We start from the raw sequence: 26,331 nt of genomic DNA, 5'->3' as shown, positions 1-26,331 counted from the left end.
TGCAACCTGAAATAAATTTTCGTCATAGGAAACATCCCAACGTTCTTCGTGAATGGGAAGTTCTGAACAAGCATCCTCCGGAAATCCAATACGAGACAATGTTGTGTGGTGGATAGCAAATATTTTGGGGAGCAAGGAATCCTCCGGAAGAATCGGATATAGTCCTTTTGATCTAGCCATTGCATACAAAAACGCGTACTCCATCATCAAGTTACCCAATCTTCCCATAAACGTGATACAAACTATTCCCGATGAATTGGAAAAACTGAACATGTTTTTTCTTGGAAGATTAAGTGGCTCCGTTTCCACTTCTATTCCATATCGGTGATGATAATTTACACTAGTATTCATTCTGGAATATCGCCTTACTTTATTTAGAAACGAAATTCCAAATACTATTAAACCCACAAAAATGGCTGAAATAAATTAATGTTTCCTTTACTTTTTTTATTTCTAAAAACAGTTATGGATGACACACGTAATATTTCTAGAATTTTAATTCTGTTAGGAATATCTATCTTGATATTACACTTACCATAATAGGATAATCTTCTCCTGATATACATGTACATCTCTGTATACTCGATACTGTAAACAGCTATTCCCGCACTTTGTACAGTTCAGTCCTAAAAAGAAACATTACATATTAATAATATCAAATTTGTTCGAAAAACTGGAACACGTTATTAATAAATATGCATAAAGATGCATCTATGTTGTTAGAACTAATTTCATCTACCACTCTTTGTTAAACCGAATTGCATTTAATCGTTTACACGATATTACATCAATAAAGAAATTTCTCCGCTATTGGTGTTTAAACATCAAAATTCAATTTTGATTAGTTTTTAAACTACATTATTCATTAAGGGTGTTGTTTACTCAGGGTTTGAGTTCTCAAATTCGGATTGTTATAAAGTTCAATGTCATGAGTAAAATTTGTTCTAAACAAAAAGTATATGTGAAATGAATTATTATTGACATAACATTCGATATTTCTACTATATTATGGAATTATGCCAAACTAAAGATAGACTTTTAGCCAAACAGAGGAAATTCGGAATAAATTTTGAAGATTTTGTTTTCCGCTAAAATATTTTTGGAAGTACTCTAATATTAAAGGTTAAGATTTTATATTTTAATCTATATAATTTTGCATATTTTCTGTTAGTTTTACCTCATTTATTCATTGTTATAACCGTATGTCCCGAATTTAAAAAATATTGAAATATGCTTAAAAACGAGAAAAGACACCATATCTCAAAATTTTGATCATTGACCTCATTTAAATTATATGCCAACAGAATAATATCAATATAAGTAGTTTAATACCATAATTCTTTTTGTATTATCATCATTCAATTTTTTGTAAAATTGGATCAAAAATGGGTAGGAATTTGAAAAGTGATAGAGAAAATTCGGACTAGAATATTTATATAAATTGTGAACGAAAACTTAATGCTTTGTATGTATTTAATGTCATTGCCATTCATAAATTGTATTTCATTTTCAAAAGTGTTGAGCAATTTGTATTATTTTCATAATTAAGAAAATCTCAATCATAGTTTAAAATTTTAAGGGATTTTCCTTTAATTTTCCAAAAATATACAATGGCCATTGACTCAAAAAGTAGGTCAATGACCTACTTTTTTGAAAATGAAAATTATCACTACCATAAAAGGTCTATAACACACAATAGTTGGTTTTTCATTATCATCAGTGGAATTTTTTTTCGTTCTGAGTAAACGTCATCCTTAAAGTAGTCCGAGTATCGCACTACGTCATAATACGGATTTTACAATATTGGTTCGACTTTTACAAAGCGTTTTTAATACCCGGTATTGATTTTGCTCTACATCGCTGTTGTAAACAATGGCAATAATAAGCAATTAGAACGGTAATATATGTATTCTATGAGAGATAGAAATGATTAATGTTGAGAAACTCGATTCTGTTAAAGTAAAATGAAAAACGAAGTTTCTGATTAACCAGGATCTCAGGTATGCTTATATCTTCTTTGTTTTGACCCCCCCCCCCCCGAATTTTTCTTTTTCTTTTAATAAAACCAGTTTAAATTTAGAGACAGAAGCTATATCGAATTTAATCAATCGTCAATTAATTAATGTTTAAATGATATCTAACATTGTTGACAGATTTAGACAGAAAACCGTAGCAAAATGTGATTTTTACGGATTTTTTCGTCAGGGTCTACTTTGTTTAGAGCTTATAGCGTGAAAAGTAATCCGTCAACATATAATTTATTTTACCAAATCTTTTTTCTAAGATGTCAATCTTTAGAATAAACACCATGAATTTAAGTTTGAGTCCATAAAATAGTAAAAAACTTATCAAACGCGTACTAGCAATGCATTTTTTGTAATCTATTTTGATACATCAGGTCCATAAAGCGGACTTACTTACAAAAATTTGCGCAAAATTATTGATAAGATATGGCTTAAATAAATATTCATTCTCTATTTTGTATGTTCAGTTCTAATTTTCCCAAAATTGGTAATTATTTTTAGGAAAAACGGACGTCTGGCAAAATTCATAATTGTCAATAATTTTCGCAAGGGGGTACACCCGTCTGAGAGGTGATAACAAACAAACTAGCATGTAAACAGATACATTTTCGTTTGTATATGTATTGCTAGAATGTATATTTATCATTTAAAGCTAAGCTTTTAATGATTGAGCCCATTTAGTGCCGAGTATAGGACTACCTTAAAGGACTATATATGATAAGGGCCTAAAATGGCCCTTTAAGATGAACATTATCATTTTACTATCATTCTTTGTTTTCTTAGTACAGATATGTATGTGATGTGTTTACATAATATTCATTTTGGTTCAAGTGCCCACAATTTAGAATTATGACATTGTAAAGACAACCTTTTCCCGCCATTTTTGCATTTTTAGCGTAAAACAGCTTGTTTTCAAGCATGTTTTCCTTCCGAAAACATAGAGCGCATTCTTGAACAAATAAAATATTTTAATCAGAGATGTATCTAGCCAAGACTAATAAGTGCCAAAAAATATTTTCCTTGTTCAAGCATGCGCTCTATATTCCCCATTCGTAAATAGATAAGAAAAATGTCAATTTTTGGCTGATTTTGATTGAATTATAGAAATGGCGTCACTTCTGACGTCATATACTGCCAGTGAGTGCAAACAAATCAAATAAATAGATGAAAGATATATTTTATATCAACTCTTCTAAAAAATTAGTTAACATTTTATTGTACCTGAAACACTTAAAAAATGGCGAATTATGGGGGCCAAATTTAACTCTTATCATATATAGTTCTTTAAAATGAAATGATCGGATTTGACATTTTATCTTATATGAATTGAATAAGTGGAATTTTAAAGAACTTATGTAATTCTACTTTTCATCTTAAACATTATGATCACATACCGAAGTAAAATACTAGGTAGTCCTAGTCATAAAAACACAATTCTATTTGTTACAGATGACTTAAATGGCTATATAGTTTCAATCATGGATATACAGGCTTTACCCGAATTGTCCTTTATATGTTCATACACAACCTATATGTATATTGAAAATATTAATTGATTTTGTATATTAACATTTTGGAGTCTTAAAACAAATAACATGTATCCTTCTTATTAATAAATAGTTCAATTAATTTATTAATCAATCTGCTTTGCTCCTTCTTCTGAAATTTCTACAAAACTGCTTGGTCCAATTTTTTATCAAATTTTGCGTACGCTTTTGAACGATGATTATGTTAAGTACATTGTATGGTATATTAAAAGACATTGCAGTAGTTCATACACTTTACATAAAGAGAATAGAACAATGAAACGCACCATTTTAAATAGATCCTCACTTGTAATAACGAGATCTTTTCTCGTACTAACAACATAATTAACTCGTAATAACGAGATCTCTTTTGGTATTACGAGATAAAAATATTTTTTATGTGGTCCTATTCGTCTTTCGTACATATGGACCAGAAGATTCTGTCTTGACGATTACAAAGTCAAAATTTATCGGTATTTTGGATTTTTTACGCAGGTAGAAAAATAAGTCCCAATTGGCACAATTCAACAATTTTCAATGTTAATTTACTACCTAAAGTATTAACAGTTCTCGCCATATTTACAAGTGTTGTATAGCAGCTTTTCCCCTATAGCAGCCCCTCCTCCTCAGGAAAACAAGCTCTATAGAATTACCCCCCCCCACACCCGGGAGGGGGGGGGGGGGCACTACTTTGATAAGAAGATTTTTAGCTCACCGAGACGAAGTTGGGAAGAGCTTATTCTAAACCCCCGGCGTCGACGTCTGGACCTTGTTAAAGTTTATCTTGCAGATCCTTTATCTATAAGTTATTATTTGTCCTATCTTCACAAAACTTGCATGGATGATGCATTTGGTCCTACTTATGGACTTGAAAGACTTGCTGAATCTGGCCCATGGAATTCAGATGCTGGAGGAGGTTAAGGTTTTTGGAGCAGGTGCCCTTTGATAACAATTACCAAGTTACTACTGGTCCTAACTTAACCAAACGTACAAGTTTTATAGATAATAGCATGCATAGTTGATTTACGATTTGCGTGCATTCAGCGACCCTTTGATACATCAAAATTTTACTTTATTTCTATGGAAAACATCAAAACCACTTTAGTTTGATTTAAAATTGTATGACAAAGATTTAGATATACAATATGTATAAATAAACCCAATTAAAATGACAAAAACGCGAGTGTCCACGAACTTTTTGGACAACCCTCGTAACTATAATTTAAATAAATCTCAGAGGTAGCTTCAGATGCAGAGCATGATTTCCATTATCAAGGATGCCAAAACAATCTCCTTCCTCACTCAAACCTGCTTGATAGATGTAATTGAAAGGGGGTGGGGGGCTAGATTAATCCTCAGATATCTTGACAAGCAAAAAAAAAACCTTATCCCCAAAATCGTGAAAATCCTTATCCATGGGGGGGGGGGGGGGGGGGGGGGTTTGTGTTAGTATACCTATAGTTGCAAAATATAACTATAGTTCATAAAAAAATTCTTACCTACCAAAAAAAATTGTACCTATGACTCCAAATACTCAATATTTTAACCTGTACAAGGTATATTAGGAACTATTATCTTTCCTGCGAGAAAAAGTGTGTGTGTGTGGGGGGGGGGGGGCTCAACCCTCCATGATGCTATGTACCTAATGGTTAGGTCTAACTTTGCCCCCCCCCCCCGCGGTTCCGACGCCTATGTAGCATTTTTCTTATGATATAGTATTGTATGATATGTTACACTATTGTTTTATATGATATAGTATAATATCATATGTTATATTGTAAAAAGGTATGTGTTACGATAGGAAATTGTATCAATTTTTTGTACATTATGATATGATATTGTTATGTATAGTATTGTATTGTATGATACAATATTGTATAAATATGATATTGTATCATATACACTATTTTATCAAATGCTATTGTTTCATATGTTATTGCATTAAATTATATCATATCATATGATATGATATTGTTTAATAAATAATGTATCATATGATACGATATTATTTAAATATGATATAACATTATATTGTATTATATTATTTTGTAATATATGATATTGTATCATATGATATGATACAACTTGTTTCAAATTATATTGTATCATATGATACAAAATCATATTATTATCAAATATGACACAATATCATATAAAACAATATCATACTATAATATACAATATAATATCATATGTTACAATATTATGATGTTTTTTGTGATATGATATTGTATTATATAATACTATATTATATTATATATTTAATGATATTGTATCCATGTATATCCAAGATCATTCACCATGATTTTCATATTATATGATAAAGGTGGTCTCATAAAAGTGATGCTTCATAAAGGTGATCCCTCGTCTCGGTGAGCTTTGTTATCGGTGATTATCTATGTTTAAAGATTATTTATATTTACATGTATTTCTATGTAAAAACTTTAACAACCCCCCCCTTGGGGATCGTGATTTGAACAAACTAGAATCTACCTTACCTAAGGTTGCTTCCATACAAGTATTAGCTTTTCTGGCCGAATTTATTTGTAACCCTTTTTTTTTTTCAATACTCGGAATGTGTTGATTTTAAGTGGGTATGTCTACCGAAACCTACAAATAGTGTCAATTTTAGAACTCTAAGCAATTTCTTTTGTAGAGTAGGTCTGTGCTCCATATTTTTGTCATAGTCTAAATAAGATCTATTATCGTTATCAGTAAATCAATAAACCGTTTTGTATCCCAACAATTGGGGGTTAACAAAAATAATACAAGTACGTTAATTCCTTGTTTTTATCATTTATTATGACGGAAACGGCTTAGTGGTTCGAGTTGTAGTTGTAACTCTTAGTTGGTAACCTTATATAACTAAGATTTTAAGATTGTTGATTCGATACCATCATAAGTGAAAGCATTTTTTTTTCTTATCGATATTATTTGAGTAAGTATTAATTACTGAATATAGTTAAAAATTATGCTTTTGCAAACTTGTATTAATAGTATAATATTTACATTTAATTACAAGTAATAGATTTAATTGGGAAAAATTCAATTCATAATGTATTTTTACGATTAAACCAAATGAGCATTTATCCCGCGTCTTCTTTCATTAATTACTAATTATCTACCTTTAAAAGAGGCATGGGCATTCCTTTTAAGAAAAACTTGAATCCTCTTCACCCAATAAGGTGTTGTGCCAAGTTTGGTTGAAATTAAACATGTTGTTCTATAGAGAAGAAGTCGAAAATGTGAAAAGCTTACAAATGGACAGACAGACGGACGACAGACAAAATGTGATCATGATTGCTCACTTGAGCTTTAAAGGGGCATGGTCACGATTTTGGTCAAAAATTGTTTTTCCGATTTTAATACTTACAATGCTTCAGAAAGGCATTTTAAATAGGCAACCGAAATTTGAGTGTCATTTGTTGAGTTATAAGCGAATTACAGAGCTTGAAATTCTTCGTTATATAAACAAAGCGCTTGTTTAAATTTTGAACGTTGAAGTAAAAATTTCAGTTTTAAACCTAAAACGAATGTATTAAACGTTAAGAACTGTTTATCTATGCTTAAAATAAATAAAAAGATAGACAAATAAGCTAGAAAAGGATTTTTTTACTTGTATATTGAACCTATGTAAACAAAAACAGGGCACGAGCCTTGTTTACATGACAAAGAATTGTGTGCCCTGTATCTTTCTTATAACTCTACCAATGACTCTCAAATTTTACTTGAATATTAGAAATGCATTTCTAAAGCATTGAAAATAGTCAAAACATAAAAATAGAATTTGACCAAAATCGTGCCCATGCCCCTTTAAGCTCAACGCAAAGCTTTACGCATACGAGAGAAGAACAATGCCTTTTTTAATCACGTAGAACTGCGCAGCTGCAGACTTATTTTGAAGTTTTGTGCTGAAAATCTTTGCAATACAAAAGAATATAACTAAGATTACAAACTTTATTCATTTTTTTGTCATCGGGATTAAATACAAAACACTGCCCTGTCCGACAACTGAGTCCCTGTGTGCACACTTGTAAAAGTCTTTTGTATGCCAAGTGTGCCATTGATCGATTGACGTTTAATAAATTAAACGCAATTTTTACACCACAATGATTAAATTAATCAATAAAATTTGGTGAATCATGCGAAACATGAGGGTAGCGACATTGAGGACAAAAACGAATAACAGGGTGATCATTACTTTTTATGACAATACTTCACAACATAATTTCAACCCATTGTGAAACTTCTCATGTCAACGATATTTGTTGCCTATCTCTGCGGCGCAATGGGTATAGCTTCAATGTACCAACCTTGCCACATGAATTGAAAGTTGTGTGCTCAAAAGTTATTTTCTCAAAATACGTGTTTTTCATTTTTTATTTATCATTATATAAAAACCAATGTGTAAGTGTCGATATGTCTTCTAATACTCAGTTTTAACTTTTGGTTGCGATCGCTATAGTTTAGTTTGTATAGACAGGTAAATGTTCAATAATGTCTTTGATTGCTGACACTTGAATACTTCTATGTATTACTTGCATAGATGAGCTTTTCTGTTTCCTTAGTGCCATTCTATGTTTAATCACAAGACTCAAACATATAATTATTCTCATTATTCAAGACCCAATCCTTATTTCTCTTATTTGTTCATGTTTGCTTCTCTTTTTCCCTAATCCCCTTCCATGTTTAATTACAAGGCTCCAACATTTAATTTTTCTTATTATTCAAGATCCACTTCTCATTTTTCTTATTTGTTCATGTTTGTTGGCACTTATCAAATGTTTGTCAGAATATCTTAGCTTTGTCTTCATAAATAAGTGTACCTCGATCATCATGGTCATGCAAGTGAGCCCCCCCCCCCCCTTAGCTCACCGAGACGAAGTCAGGAGGAGCTTATGCCAAACTCCCGGCGTGGGCGTCGGCGTCCGGACCTGGTTAAAGTTTATGTTGCAGGTCCTTTATCTATAAGTTATTATTTGTCCTACTTCACAAAACTTACATGGATGATGCATTTGGCCCTACTTATGGACTTGAAAGACTTGCTGAATCCGGGCCATGAAATTCAGATGCTGGAGGGGGTTAAGGTTTTTGGAGCAGGTGCCCTTTGATAGCAGTTTCTAAGTTACTACTGGTCCTAACTTAACCAAACGTACATGGACGGTGTGTCTTATGATACTGATTCACCTGACAGGCATTAATATGCTGAATCTGAGCAATTGGTTTCGAATGCTGGAGAAGGTTGAGGTTTTTAGAGCTGGTTAAAGTTTTTTGGAGCAGGTGCCCTTTGATGATTATATCTTAATTACTACTAGTCCGAACTGCACCAGACCTGCATGGATGGTGTGTCTTATGATACTGATGCACCTGACAGGCAAGGATGCTGAATCTGAGCCATGGGTTTTGGATGCTGGAGGAGGTTAAGGTTTTAAGAGCAGGTTAAAGTTTTTGGAGCAGGTGCCTTCTGATGATTAAATCTTAGTTATTACTGGTCCATACTTCATATAACTTGCATTGATGATGTGTCTAATGATACTGATGCAATGCTGAATCTAAGCCATAGGTTTCTGATGTTGGATGAGGTTTGGTTTTTTGGAACAAGTCACATGTTTAATAGATAATAGTACTATTTCAAACTTGTATACTTGATTTAACTGTAATATGAATGAATCTCAGCTTCAGATGCAGAGCCTGATCTCCATTATCAAGGATGCTAAACATATAATTTATCTTAGTACTAACTGGTCCTAGCTTCACAAAACTTGCATGGATGGTGCGTCTTATCAAACTGATGCACCTGACAGGCTTGAATGCTGAATCTTGGCAATAGGTTACGGATGCTGGAGGAGGTTAAGGTTTTAAGTGCTGGTTAAAGTTTCTGGAGAGGTGCTCTCTGATGATTATATCTTAAACTCGCATGGATTGTGCGTATTATGATACTGATGCAATTGACAGACTTGAATGCCGAATCTGAGCAATACGTTTTGGATGCTGTATGAGGTTTAGTTTTTTTGGAACAGTCAAAAGTTTTATAGATAATAGCATGCATAGTTGATTTAACTATAATATAAATAAATCTCAGAGGTAGCTTCAGATGCAGAGCATGATCTCCATTATCAAGGATGCTTAAAAAAATCTCCTTCCTCACTCAAACCTGCGTGATAAATGTATTTGTTGTTAAATAATATAGTACAGTGGCGTCGGAAACAAATTGAAAAGGGAGGAGGGGGGCTAGACTTATCCTCAGATATCTCATCTTCGCAAGCCAAGGGTTTTTGGTCCACTTTGCTCACCGTAAACCCTTGGCGAATTTCATTACAAAAACTCGTTGATGTGGTGGCGCTATCTAGCGAGCAACTTGAGTTGCGCCCCTTGCATATTTCGAATTAAACAACGGGGTATATACACACTACGGAATTAATACAACTTAAAAACATGTTGACTACCGAATGTCGGAACATAATTAACGATGCTATTAAATCCCAATTAAGTTATAACCCAGGGAAAGCAAGGAATGTTTTATTCATCATGTTCATAGGGTTTTGTAAGGACCGGGAGTGAGAAAGTCGCCGATTTATTTGAAAGCTTTCATACCATAAAACCAGGTATCACTGTCGTGAATGGACCAAAGAAATTAAATAAAACAAAGATCATTAAACCTTTAAAAGCAATAACCATAAGCAGGAACGCATATACTAACGGGATAGGCAACTTCTACATTCGCCATGTTTACTACTCATGCTGATCACGAGAGCCTTGACAAGTTGGTAGAACTACATGTTCAATCCCAGTAAAATATATAGGTTTTTAAAGCAATCTGGTAAGACCATCGTCGGGGAGGCACTGTACTCGAGAACTTGTGTCTCAACTTGTTAAAATCACCGAATGTTTTACTAAAGATCACACGTGTTTTCTTTTAAAGTTTATATTTACAAGCACTGCGATTGGATCAGCTACTCGCAGCTACAGCCAATCGCAAAGCGGAGCTTGTTCCGAGTTTTCGTAATGAAATCCGCCAAGGGTTTATCGGATCGAGACCACCATATTTTGTGAAGTCGGCATAAATTTGCATACTAAATTAGCCATCTGTTTACTTTTATCGACAAACCAATCAGGTGAATGAGTTGCAAGGGATTGTGGGCTACTACAAGTTTCAGTGTATACAAAGCGTATTGAAAATATATACTATTTTGAATTGTCCTTTGGAAACTCATTTTGAATGATTTTTCAGAATTTATGAAATTAATATGGACAATTATGTCTGAACTTCAATTTCTATGCTCACATTTAAAAAATATTGCATATGAGGACTTATATCAACCTATTTAAATCCCCCCCATCCTGTCAATGTTCAAAAGAGAGGTACGTCCTATTGAATTAGAAGCAGTGGGTACCGCTTTTTCACGTGATACCCGATATTTAGGACAACATTTGTAGAATGCGCGTTAATATTTTCTTCAGGGACATTCATCAGAATGCTTAACGACAAAATACTATATGCTGCATAGCTTGCGCTTCTGCGTTTGTATATTTGTACATTTCTACTACCGTGGCTATTCACGTATGTTAAAAATGTACAGTAATCTGTATTTATTTCTAGTGCACAATGATAAAGTCACCAATACACAATTGTGCAGTTTTTTCGTATCAAAATCTGTTTGTACTTGTATTCGAATGTTTGTCAGTCGTTTGATACTGATCATTTTTGAAGCAACAATTGATAAACTAAAACAACAGTATTTTTCAATGTGAGCATGGAACAAAGTTAATGGTACGTAATCTTTCCTTTTTTACCTTCTAAAGTAAAAATCAAGATGTACAAACATTCCGACAAGCAATTAATATTGTGAATAAAACAGACAAAACCCACGTGCGTTTGTTGAATCGTAAACACGTTGTAGACCGTCATGCATTGCAACTCATTCACTGGATTGGAGAATCTGTTTGACGTAAATACTGTCACGTTTTAAATAATGCTATCCATATAAGGTAATGTACCCGACCTGTTTATGGGGAGCAAAGTGGACCGAAAACCCTTGGCTAGCGAAGATGCAGATATTTTGACAAGCAAAAATTTAAAAAAAACCTAATTCCCAAAATCGTGAAAATCCTAATCTGGGGGGGGGGGGGGGGGGGGGGGTTGGTATCTTGACAAGCAAAAAAAAAAAAGGGGGGGCGGAGGTTGTTGTTAGTATACCTATAGTTGCAAAATATAACTATAGCTCGAAAAAAAACTTTCTTACCTACCCCAAAAAAATTGTACCTATGACTCCAACTACTCAAAATTTTAACCTTTTCAAGGTAAATTTAGGAACTATTATCTTTCCTGCGAAAAAAAGTGGACGGGGGGGGGGGGGGTCTCAAACCTCCATGATGCTATGTACCTAATGGTTAGGTCTAACTTTGCCCCCCATGCCCCCCCCCCCCCATTCCGACGCCTATGTAGCATTATTTTTATGATATAGTATTGTATGATATGTTACACTATTGTTTTATATGATACAATATAATATCATATGTTATATTGTAAAAAGTTATATAGTACGATAGGATCATTTTTTGTTCATTATGATATGATATTGTTATGTATAGCATTGTATATTATGATACAATATTGTATGAATATGTTATTATATTATATATAGTATTTTATCAAATGCTTTTGTTTCATATGTAATTGCATTAAATAATATCATATCATATAATACGATATTGTTTAATAAAAGATGTATCATATGATACGATATAATATAAATATTATATAACATTAAATTATATTATATGATTTTGTAATATATGATATTGTATCATATGATATGTACAACTTGTTTCAAATTTTATTGTATCATATGATACAAAATCATATTATTATCAAATATGACACAATATCATACAAAACAATATCATACTTTATTATACAATATTATATCATATGTTACAATATTGTTATGTTTTTTTGTGATATGATATTGTATCATATATATTATATTATATCTTATATTTAATGATATTGTATAATGTGATCAAATTCAATAATGTACAACACGATACAATGTTACATATTGCATAATTATTTATTACAGTATTTTATTGTATTATATGATAGTAATTTTTTCAACATATGATATGGTATTACAATATTGTGTCAAAACAGTATCCATGTATATCCAAGATCATTAACCATGATTTTCATATAATATGATAAAGGTGGTCTCATAAAGAAGGTGATGCCTCGTCTCGGTGAGCTTTGTTACCCCCCCCCCCCCACTAGTTACCCTTCCCTTGGGAATCGTGACTTGAACAAACTAGAATCTACCTTACCTAAGGGTGCTTCCATACATGTTTTAGCTTTTCTGGCCCAATTTATTTGTAACCCTTTTTTTCTTTTGTTCAATACTTGGAATGTGTTGATTTTAACTTGGTATGTCTACCGAAACCTACAAATAGTGTCAATTTTAGAACTCTATGCAATTTCTTTTGTAGAGTAGGTCTGTGCTCCATATTTTTGAAATAGTCTAAATAAGATCTATTATCGTTATCAGTAAATCAATAAACCATTTTGTATCCCAACAATTGAGAGTTTACAAAAATGATACAAGTCCGTTAATTCCTTGCCAAAGTTGCCTTTATCATTTTAATAAACGCACTTTTTGTGACGGAAACGGCTTAGTGGTTTGAGCACCAAACAGTTGGTAACCTTATATTACTAAGATTTTTAGGTTGTGGATTCGATACCATCAAAAGTGAAGGCATGTGTTTTTCTTATCGATATTTTTTGAGTAAGTATTAATTACTGAATATAGTTTAAAATTATGCTTTTGCAAACTTGTATTACTAGTAAAACATTTACATTTAATTAATAGATTTAATTGGGAAAAAATTCAATTCATATTGTATTTTTACGAGTAAACCAAATGAGCATTTATCCCGCGTCTTCTTTCGTTAATTACTAATTATTTTCCTTTAAAAGAAGCATGGGCATTCCTTTTAACAAACTTGAATCATCTTCACCCAATAAGGTTTTGTGCCAAGTTTGGCTGAAATTGGACATGTTGTTCTATAGAGAAGAAGTCGAAAATGTGAAAAGTTTACAGACGGACAGACAAAATATGACCATAATTGCTCACATGAGCTTTAAGCTCAACGCAAAGCTTTACGCACACAAGAGCAGAACAATGCTTTTTTTAATCACGTTGAACTGCGCAGCTACAGACTTATTTTGAAGATTTGTGCTGAAAATCTTTGCAATAGAAAGGAATATAACTAAGATTACAAACTTTATTCAATTTTTGTCATCGGGAATAAATACAAAACACTGCCCTAGCTGTCCGACAACCGAGTCCCTGTGTGCATACTTGTAATAATGTTCTCTTTCGCTTCGCTCAGCCGAACATAAATTATTTCCTATTCTAATAAAATAAAACAAACACATAATATAGGATAGACGTAGTTAGCCATTTTCGATAGACGTAGTTAGCCATTTATTAAACTACAAATTGCACATAAGTCATCAAGAGGACAGGTCTACTTCCATAGAATAAACATCGATTGGATCTAGGATGCCGCAAAAAGCATGGCAACTGTTGAAGACTGATATTTATTCCCAGTGCTTATTTATCTGAAAATAAAACTCAATTTATAATAATAAAATGATAAACTTAGCAACTTGTCAGTCTTGTGGCTAACTAACGTCGAATGATTACTATGACCGATTCCTGGATTTAAATACCCTAGAGCCCAAGTACCCATAAATCGCTACGATACATGATATAGTACTTATAATATAACACACACGACTGAAACGTTTAAATACCCAGAATTATACAGCGTGAGTGGCCGTATGGAACATACGATGGCTCAACAACCAAAACATCGCAGGCTCGAACCCAACAGACAACACTTATGTTTTTACATTTAACCTAAAAGAAATTTATAAGTCTTTTGTATGCCAAGTGTGCCATTGATCGATTATAGTTTAATAAAATGCAATATCTTCAGCACGTCTTTTACACCACAATGAACTATAAATCATCTGGATTTTTTGGATTATACAATCTTGTGCATGCGCATTACATTCACGCAAAATCATTGGAGGCTCTTTAGTTTATGATTCCACAATATCACAGTTGCATGGATTAACTCAGAAACGATATTACAAATACATGTAAATTTTCATTGAAAAATTGTCATATATTCTGTTAATCAATGGAAATACGGGAGATAACTGTAACTCAGTGCATTTAATATGAAAAATCCCGAGAGTTTCGAATGACAATATAGTATGTTAATTTGAAGCAAGTAAAAAACGTTGGTGAAAAAGTGTAGAATTCTTCATTTATATGAATGAAATTTTTAGATGAAAGATATTTACAGCAACAAAATGGTTTGTTATGAATAATTTAACTGTTATTTTCAATTAAGCTTCATTAATTTTCTCCAAATCGTTTTGGAGCGATTCTGCAAAATTTATGCAACATTACCAGGGACGTATAATTATACTTCCCTGAACATCACGGGTATATGGGAGGCATTATAACTGTGGCGATGGTCAGCTGTTCGAGACACAGTTTGATTATTCTAACTAAGCAGAGTGTAGTGAAATTAATAGCATTATTGTAGGCTTAAAGCTTGGTTATGTAAATGTTGACAATACGTACGGGTTGTTGATGTATCTATTTCGTAAACATCCGATGCATCCGATGCAATGTCAACCCATGCACGCATGCACGGGTCAAGGTCTAGTAAATCAATGAAATTCTTTTTCCTTGGTGAATCATGCGAGATATGAAGGTAGCGGCATTGAGGACAAAAACGAATACCATGGTGATTATTACTTTTTAGGACAATACTTCACAACATAATTTCAACCCATTGTGAAACTTCTCATGTCAAAAATATTTGATTTGGTCGGTCATTCTACGTAACAACTATAACAAATTCGTTGTTTACTTTATTCTGTTTCTTTATTGTAAATCCCTGCTTTTCTTATACTTTTGTATATAATTCTTCTGCACCTTATGTAACATTATATGTTATGAGTGAAAAAAATGAACTTGAAATGAACTTGAACTTGAACGATATTTGTTGCCTATCTCTGCAGCGCAATGGGTATAGCTTCAGTGTACCAACCCTGCCACATGAATTGAAAGTTGTGTGCTAAAAAGTTATTTTCTCAAAATGCGCGTTTTTCTTTTATTTATTTATTATATATAAAAACCAATGTGTAAGTGTCGATATGTCTTCTAATACTCAGTTTTAACATTTTGTTGCGAGGGTTATAGTTTAGTTTGTATAGTCAGGTAAATGTGCAATACTCTCTTTGATTGCTGACACTTGAATACTTCTATGCATTACTTGCATAGATGAGCTTTTCTGTTTCCTTAGTGCCATTTTATGTTTGATCACAAGACTCAAACATATAATTATTCTCATTATTCAAGACCCAATCCTTATTTCTCTTATTTGTTCATGTTTGCTTTTCTATTTCCCTAATCCCCTTCCATGTTTAATTTCAAGGCTCCAACATATAAGTATTCTCATTATTCAAGATCCACTTCTCATTTTTCTTATTTGTTTATGTTTGTTGGCACTTATCAAATGTTTGTCAAAATATCTTAGCTTTGTCTTCATAAATAAGTGTACCTCGAGCATCATGGTCATGCAAGTGAGCCCCCCCCCCCCTTAGCTCACCGAGACGAAGTCAGCAGGAACGTATGCTAAACCTCCGGCGTGGGCGTGGGCGTCCGGACCTGGTTAAAGTTTATGTTGCAGGTTCTTTATCTATAAGTTATTATTTGTCCTATCTTCACAAAACGTGCATGGATAATGCATTGGCCCTACTTATGGACTTGAAAGACTTGCTGAATCCGGGCCATGAAATTCAGATGCTGGAGGGGTTTTTGGAGCAGGTGCCCTTTGATAGCAATTTCTAAGTAACTACTTGTCTTAACTTAACCAAACGTACATGGACGGCGTGTCTTATGATACTGATTCACCTGACAGGCATGAATATGCTGAATCTGAGCCATTGGTTTCGAATGCTGGAGAAGGTTAAGGTTTTTAGAGCTGGTTAAAGTTTTTTGGAGCAGGTGCCCTTTGAAGATTATATCTTAATTACTACTAGTCCGAACTGCACCAGACCTGCATGGATGGTGCGTCTTATGATACTAATGCACCTGACAGGCATGGATGCTGAATCTGAGCCATGGGTTTCGGATGCTGGAGGAGGTTAAGGTTTTAAGAGCTGGATAACGTTTTTGGAGCAGGTGCCTTCTGATGATTAAATCTTAGTTATTACTGGTCCTTACTTCATATAACTTGCATGGATGATGTGTCTTATGATACTGATGCAATGCTGAATCTGAGCCATAGGTTTCTGATGTTGGATGAGGTTTGGTTTTTTGGAACAAGTCACATGTTTAATAGATAATAGTACTATTTCAAACTTGTATACTTGATTTAACTGTAATATGAATGAATCTCATCTTTAGATGCAAAGCCTGATCTCCATTATCAAGGATGCTAAAACATATTTCTTAGTACTAACTTGTCCTAACTTCACCAAACTTGCATGGATGGTGCGTCTTATGATACTGATTCACCTGACAGGCTTGAATGCTGAATCTGGGCCATAGGTTACGGATGCTGGAGGAGTTTAAGGTTTTAAGTGCTGGTAAAAGTTTTTGAAGAGGTGCTCTCTGATGATTATATCTTAGTTATTACTGGTCCTAACTTCACCAAACTTGCATGGATTGTGCGTCTTATGATGCTGATGCACTTGACAGGCTTGAGTACTGAATCTGAGCAATATGTTTTGGATGCTGTATGAGGTTTAGTTTTTTTGGAACAGTCACAAGTTTTATAGATAATAGCATGCATAGTTGACTTAACTATAATATAAATAAATCTCATAGGTAGCTTCAGATGCAGAGCATGATCTCCATTATCAAGGATGCTAAAAAAATCTCCTTCCTCACTCAAACCTGCTTGTTAGATGTACGTATTTGTTGTAAAATAATATAGCATTATTCTTATGATATAGTATTGTATGTTATGTTACACTATTGTTTTATATGATACAATAAAATATCATATGTTATATTGTAAAAAGTTATATGATGCGATAGGATATTGTATCAATTTTTTATACATTATGATACGATACTGTTATGTATAGTATTGTATAGTATGATACAATATTGCATAATATGATATTATATAAATAGTGCCTGTTTGGGAGGGTAACAGTTGAAATTGACACCCCGAGAAAACCATTGTCAACCGACGCGAAGCGGAGGTTGACAATGGTTTTCGAGGGGTGTCAATTTCAACTGTTATCCTCCCAAACAGGCACTATTTATTTTGTTATACTGAATGTCTTTTTTGAAATTTTTAAGAAAATTTTACTGCTTTTATATAGGAATAACGTGAATTCTACAGCGAACCGTACGCGCATAATTTTCGCGCATGTAACATTTTTTAATGTTACCCGTTGCCAAGTGCGTTGCTAACGCTGAGGGTAATAGTAAATATTATTAACCTCGTCTTAACCAATCAGATTTCAGTATTTAACATGAAAGTATAACAATATATTATATATACTATTTTATCAAATGTTATTGTTTCATATGTTATTGCATTAAATAATATCATATCATATGATACGATATTGTTTAATAAATAATGTAGCATATGATACGATATTATATAATATGATATAACATTAAATTGTATTATATGATTTTGTAATATATGATATGTTACAACTTGTTTCAAATTATATTGTATCATATGATACAAAATCATATTATTATCAAATATGACACAATATCACACATTACAATAGCATACTATATTATACAATATAATATCATATGTTACAATATTATGATGTTTTTATGATATGGTATTGTATTATATAATCCTATATCATATCATATATTTAATGATATTGTATAAAGTGATCAAATACAATAATGTATAACACGATACAATGTTACATATTGTATAATCATTTATTACAGTAATTTATTGTATTATATGATAGTCATTTTTCAACATAAGATATAGTATTACAATATTGTGTCAAAACAGTATCCATGTATATCCAAGATCATTAACCATGATTTTCATATAATATGATAAAGGTGGTCTCAAAAAGGTGATGCTTCATAAAAGTGATGCCTCGTCTCGGTGAGCTTTGTAATCAGTGATTACCTATGTTTAAAGATTATTTATATATATTTCTATAACCCCCCCCCTCCCCTTGTAGCAAAGAAGATGGATTGATAAGGCCTTTAAAATGCATATATGAATACAGAATAGGTATTGTCGAATTAAAATATCAACAAATCTGATAATTGTTTTTAAAATTAATTCAAAACAATTAATGTATATATTCAATAAATTATTGTTCTCTTTCATATATATATATATATATATATATATATATATATATATATATATATATATATATATATATATATATATATATATATATTTGCAACCCTTATATATGTCAAATACTTGGAATGTGTTGATTTTCACAAGGTATGTCTTCCAAAACCTACAAATAGTGTCAATTTTATAACTTCTATGCAATTTCTTTTGTAGAGAAGGTCTGTGCTTCATATTTTTGTCATAGTCTTAATAAGATCTATTATCATTATCAGTAAATCAGTTAACCATTTTGTATCCCAAAAATTGAGGGTTTTACAAAAATAATACAAGTCCGTTAATTCCTCGCCAAAGTTGCCTTTATCATTTTAATAAACGAACTTTTTATGACGGAAATGACTTAGTGATTTGAACACCAAACAGTCGGTAACCTTATATACATGTAACTAAGATTTTTACGTTGGGGTTTCGATACATTTAAAAGTGAAGGCATTTTTTTTTCTTATTGATATTATATGTGCATGTTTTCAAAATTGAATATCGTTAAAAAATTATGCTTTTGCAAACTTGTATTACTAGTATTACATTTACATTTAAATAATAGATTTAATTGGGAAAATTTCAATTTAAATTGTATTTTACGATTAAACCAATGAGCATTTATCCCCCCCCCCCCGTCTTCTTTCTTTCATTAATTTTTAATTATCTTCCCTTAAAAGCGACATGGGCATTCCTTTTAAAAAACTTGAATCCTCTTCACCCAATAAGGTTTTGTACCAAGTTTGGTTGAAATTAGACATGTTCTCCTATAGAGAAGAAGTCAAAATGTGAAAAGTTTACAGATGGACAGACAGACGAACGACAGACAAAATGTGATCATGATTGCTCACTTGAGCTTAAGCTCAACGCAAAGCCAAACGCACACACGAGCAGAACAATGCCTTTTTAATCACGTAGAACTGCGCAGCTGCAGACTTATTTTGAAGATTTGTGCTGAAAATCTTTGCAATACAAAGGAATATAACTAAGATTACAAACTTTATTCATTTTTGTCATCGGGAATAAATACAAAATGCTGCCCGAGCTGTCCGACAACCGAGTCTTTGTGTGCACACTTGTAAAAGTCTTTTGTATGCCAAGTGTGCCATTGATCGATTGACGTTTAATAAATTAAACGCAATTTTTACACCACAATGATTAAATTAATCAATAAAATTCTTTCTTTGGTGATTCATGCGAGATATGAGGGTAGCGACATTGAGGACAAAAACGAATACCATGGTGATCATTACTTTTTAGGACAATACTTCACAACATGATTTCAATCCATTGTGAAACTTCTCATGTCAACGATATTTGTTGCCTATCTCTGCAGCGCAATGGGTATAGCTTCAATGTACCAACCTTGCCACATGAATTGAAAGTTGTGTGCTCAAAAGTTATTTTCTCAAAAATATGTGTTTTTCATTTAAACTATTATTATCATATACAGACCAAGTGTCAATAGGTCTTCTATTACTCAGTTTTAGCATTTTTGTTGCGATGGTTATAGTTTAGTTTGTATAGTCAGGTAAATGTGCAATGATTGCTGACACTTGAATACTTCTATGTATTATTTGCATAGATGAGCTATTCTGTTTCCTTAGTGCCATTCTATGTTTAATCAAAAGGCTCAAACATATAATTATTCTCATTATTCAAGACCCAATCCTTATTTCTCTTATTTGTTCATGTTTGCTTTTTCTATTTCCTTAGTCCCATTCCATGTTTAATTACAAGGCTCCAACATATAATTATTCTCATTATTCAAGATCCACTTCTTATTTCTCTTATTTGATCATGTTTGTTGGCACTTATTCAATGTTTGTCAAAATATCTTTGCTGTGTCTTCAAAAATAAGTGTACCTCGATCATCATGGTCATGCAAGCGAGCCCCCCCCCCCCCCACACACACACACACACGTTTGAACAACTTGTTGTCGTGTTGTAAATTTTATATTTACTGCCACCCGGTAAATTCAAAATTGACAACATGACAGTGTAGTGTATTTGTACATTTATTTGACTAATGATATTATAATGTGCACATGTGAATCAATAGATCTAATTAATGAGATCAATAAACATGTATATCTTAACTTTAAGATTCTGTTGTATACTGTTTTCAGTGCAAATACTCATTGTTTTAAAGTAGTCCGAGTATCGCACTACGTCATAATACGGATTTTACAATATTGGTTCGACTTTTACAAATCGTTTTTGATACCCGGTATTGATTTTGCTCTACATCGCTGTTGTAAACAATGGCAATAATAAGCAATTAGAACAGTAATATATGTATTCTATGAGAGATAGAAATGATTAATGTTGAGAAACTCGATTCTGTTAAAGTAAAATGAAAAACGAAGTTTCTGATTAACCAGGATCTCAGGTATGCTTATATCTTCTTTGTTTTGACCCCCCTCCCCCGAATTTTTCTTTTTCTTTTACTAAAACCGGTTTAAATTTATAGACAGAAGCTATTTCGAATTTAATCAATCGTCAATTAATTAATGTTTAAATGATATCTAACATTGTTGACAGATTTAGGCAGAAAACTGTAGCAAAATGTGCTTTTTACGGATTTTTTCGTCAGGGTCTACTTTGTTTAGAGCTTATAGCGTGAAAAGTAATCCGTCAACATATAATTTATTTTACCAAATCTTTTTTTTAAGATGTCAATCTTTAGAATAAACACCATGAATTTAAGTTTGAGTCCATAAAATAGTAAAAAACTTACCAAACACGTACTAGCATTGCATTTTTTGTATTCTATTTTGATACATCAGGTCCATAAAGCGTACTTACTTACAAAAATTTGCGCAAAATTATTGATGAGATATGGCTTAAATAAATATTTATACTCTATTTTGTATGTTCAATATTTCTTGATTTATACTTGTATTAAAGCTATGTAAAGTGTGAAGGCATTAATATTTAACAATTTATAGATAGTAATTTGAGTTGTAATCGCTGAATTCAATGAAAATCTGATAAAACCGTACGTAACAAACTTGACAGAGACTACAATTCATAATTTTTTACCGGGAAGGTTAACATTTCCTTGCAGAGTTCGATAGGATATACAATGAATTACAAATGCACTAATTTTCAGTGACTTTGAACCATTATTTCTAAATGTTATAGACGTTGTATGTTGCTAAACTGTACTTATTCATTGTTAAAAAATTGTATCAAAATGCACTGTAAATGTGATAGCTTTCATACTGGCAAATTTAAACGGCCTAAACATGTTAAATTACATAAAATAAAAGGATTGCGATTGATTTCCTAAAAAAAATGCTTTATTATATAGAAATCGGTTTAAAAATGTGATGTTTGATTGGAAAGCAGTCGTCGCTATAATTGCCCTGATAATGTACCTGTGTTAGCTCCTACATCATGGACAAAGTATTTGCAACATACCAATAAGTTCAATTTGAATGTTTACATATTAATCTTCAAATTTAAACAAAAAGTACATGGATCAAATCATAAAAACATCAAGGGTAGAGAAACCTTAGGTCGTAAATTAATTCAATAAAAAATGTGTTGGTTTTTTGTTTTGTTTTTTTTTGGGGGGGGGGGGGGGGGGTAATAATACATGTAATCATAAAAAGAGAAATCGTGCATGTTCAGAACACTTTAGTCAGCGGCATCACATTGTTACTCATTCCTCAACAAAGAAACATCATATTTTTGTTTTTTGTCCTCATGTACGTCTTTTTTTTTATCATGCATTTATTTATTTAAATATTTTTTAATCTAATTAACTATTTTCTTTTGGAAATTAAAATATTAGACGGTGCTGTACCTAAAATTAAACCTTCACCTATTCTAATAGACCACGTTTATGAACAATGCATAGAATTTTATAGAAAAACTCTGTTGTGGAAACAGATATAGAAGATCGAGTTACCTAAAATACTCACTTCTTTTTTTATTTTATTTGCGCGCTAAACATTGTCTCTCCCCGATAGAACCTAGCACATGATTCAATATACATGTATATGTACATACAAATGTTTTTAATTAAGACGGATTGTTCTAGAGTCGAAATAAAGCTTGATTTGAAAAATGTAAGCAATGCAATTTAAAGTCAATTTTCTTTTCTTTTTAAATTTTTTTTTAAAAGTGTTGAATTCTGGAAAAAATTAAACCTTTTTAAAATAGAAATGAGGATGTGATTAAGGTCGTTGGATAAAATCATACATACGTTTTAGTGTGTGACGTTTCCGCAAAAATGTGGTGCTATTCCATAAATATTTTCACTATTCCGCAAATATCAAAGCATGACAGTTCCGCAAATATCATTCCTTAACTTCATAAGTAAAATACTTTAAAAATGCCCAATTCAAAAAGTGAATATTGATAAATTATCATCCTGCATATATTATTTTTTGTAAAAGTATATCATGATCTTCCATACGACTGCACCAGCTCGTTTGATTTATGAATGTTAAAGATTTTGAGTAAAAAAAACTTCTCTGAAAATAATATTCCACCAACCTTTTTATACATGCGGGAAATCCGTATCTTTAGAAATGTAACTTAAATTTTAATATTTGCTGCATGATATCTTTATAGAGTTGTCTAGGTAATGACGTAGCTAATGGGGCCCGTATATAGGTGTAGCAGGGGCTCTATAGAGATGCTGACTATAGGGATTCATAAAGAGGACATTTATCATCGATATTTATAGCATTGGGGTCCGTATAAAGGTGTAACAGGGGTCCTAGAGAGGTTGCTGAATGTGAATAGCGAGCATGCGTAGAAAAAAAGTTACATCTGTAAAAGTTCTCATATCATCGTTAATTATAGAAATGAAAGTTGACTATACGAAATAGTGAGCGTGCGCTGGAAAAAAAGACTATATGTTTAATCATTTACATCATTGATTGTCAAACAGTGCTGTACAAATGGAAAATTATAGCATAGAGTGTATGTAAGGTAATCGTGTTCAAAAGTCCAGACAATCCGAATACTCAGTATGCAGCATTGGTGATGTTCCGAGCTGAGTATGAATGTGATAGTGTAACTTATAGTCGGGTGTAAACAAGGTTTTAATTAGGATTTTGCCCGGTTCCGACGTATGATGCATGCATAACTTTGTAGCTTGATTGTTCTTGTAAGTTATTTTAACCTTCAATTTTGCACATTTTCAATTCGTAGTTTCTGCATTTGTATCGCCGTGTTCGGAAATAGCACCTCTAACGTGCTAAAAATCGTCAAATGTAAAGTCTACAAGTTTGTCGAATTTTGACATGACCTTATAAGGCAAAGACATGCCACAAGCGCTGACAAATTTGCATACTAGTATGTAGGAAGAATTCTATATTGTTGAATTACACTCATTCATACTCAGACGCACACAACAACAGGATTGCATATTCGGCATTGCAAGTTTACATGTCTGAATGTTTTTAACATGATTACCCTCCATACAGATCTAAGCGTGGACATTGTCTGAATGAGAGCCGTTGGTTGGGGTCTGACAATTAGAAAGCCTGTAAAAAAAGATTTCAAAGAAGTAAAAGTAACCCTTAACGGCTACGATTTTGCCAACAGCTGGGGAACTAAAGAATTTTTATCAAAACGTAGAGTTATGCCCTAGTGAGCGCTTGATATGAAACAAGATGAATGCAAAACAAAGTTATCAATGAAAAAATTAAGTCCAATTTGACAAATAATGTTCAGACGCTGTTACAATGAAGCGTATTGAAGTGGTGAAAGTTGTTCGTCTGAATGTAATATTCTCAACTTTGTACCGAACGTCAATTGTTCCATAAGACACGCCCGTTTCTTTTAAAACGATCAAGACAGTTTTCGTAACAATGCCTTCGGAACCGCTCCTCTTTAAAACAACACTAGCTGGGAACGGCACTGCGACTGGGTGGTCCCTGTGAAGGTCCAAAGATGTGTGGAGATCTTGACAAATACGAAAACAAGAAAATATGGAATCCGGATAGGGCTATGTAGTTCACTATCGCATCATCGCACCATCGACGTTTGAGTCGATAGTGAGATGGTGCGATAGTGCGATGACGATTAAGCGATGGTGCATCGTTGGTTCTTTATCGCGTCATCATCATCGTGTCATCGCACCATCGCGCCATCGACTTTTTGCGCATGCGCCATTGAAGGGAGAAAACGCGGCAGGCACTGAATATATGAATGGATTTTATATGAGAGGTTGATAAACTTGACTCTCTAATAATAATTAGGTATTACAAATTAGCTTTACCCTTTTGCTAACGATATAAATATTTAAATCATAGGTAAATAAACAAAGAAAACAATGCAATTAATGAAAACCACAAGATAACGGCATGGATTCAAACGGGGGGTGATTATTCTCATTCAAATTAATTAACAAAAACATATGCTTTATATATTGAGCGAAATAAGATTTAATTTCAGTACACTAGTGAGCTGTTAGATTTGATAAATTGATAAAGAGTGTGTCTTTAATATTTTTAACCAGTACTTTTTGGTATGACTATCAAGGGAAAAGTGCGTACTCTATATTCATTGTAATTGTAAGAGTTACCTCCCTTTAAATATTTAATGACTTGTGAACATAATATGAATTATAATATTGCAAAAGTATTATACTTTTATTTAGATTTAGATGGGAATTATGTACAAGTTAATTACTTATTAATTATTTTTCTGATGATATATTTGCAGGATTTATATTTATACATCAACAAATACAAACATCTGCATGTTACTTGAATTCGTCCGTAATAAATTTATTTCATCTTAAGTCCTACCCATTGATAATATTTTCTAGCATCTCTTCGTCATCAAACGCCATGTTGTGCAATGGCTGCTGGGAATGCAATCCTTTTTATGGAAAGTCGATAGAGCGATGCTACGATAATACGATGACGATGACGCGATAATGAACTAATAATAACGCGATAGAACATCGCATCATCGCTATCGCACCATCGTGTCATCGCTATCGCACCATCGCGTTATCGCTATCGTATCATCGCCTCATTGCGCTATCGCTTTATCGTGCCATTGCACCATCGTCATCGCATTGTCGTGCCATTGCATCATCGTCATCGCGCTATCGCATCATCGTCATCGTACTATCGCACCATCTACTCAAACGGCGAAGGTGCGATGATGCGATAGCGAACTACATGGCCCTATCCGGATTCCATAAGGAAAAGCATTTACCGAGGCTACATAAATTGCGAAAGCAATTAACCGAGAATCAGAAAAACTCAAAGTTTATCACCCCCTCCCCATTTTTTAAAAGAAAGCTGTTCTTCATTTTTCAGGTATTAAAATCGACCTAAAAATGGTACGGTGCGTGCGGAGAAAAAAGG

The 26,331-nt window shown here is 32.7% G+C and overlaps 1 non-coding gene across 1 annotated transcript; it reads right to left on the bottom strand.

The window, feature by feature from the left end:
* Positions 1-64: 64 nt before the first annotated feature.
* On the bottom strand, positions 65-15,457 carry LOC105325455 (uncharacterized). The gene is made up of 3 exons (XR_010708253.1): positions 15,208-15,457; positions 536-626; positions 65-416 (listed from the first exon to the last, which is right to left on the bottom strand). It is a non-coding gene; the product is annotated as an uncharacterized protein (transcript).
* Between the last annotated feature and the right edge of the window lie 10,874 nt (positions 15,458-26,331).

Source organism: Magallana gigas, chromosome 8 (assembly GCF_963853765.1).
Source record: "Magallana gigas chromosome 8, xbMagGiga1.1, whole genome shotgun sequence".
NCBI lineage: Eukaryota > Metazoa > Mollusca > Bivalvia > Ostreida > Ostreidae > Magallana > Magallana gigas.
This window is presented reverse-complemented; position numbering and strand designations above follow the sequence as displayed.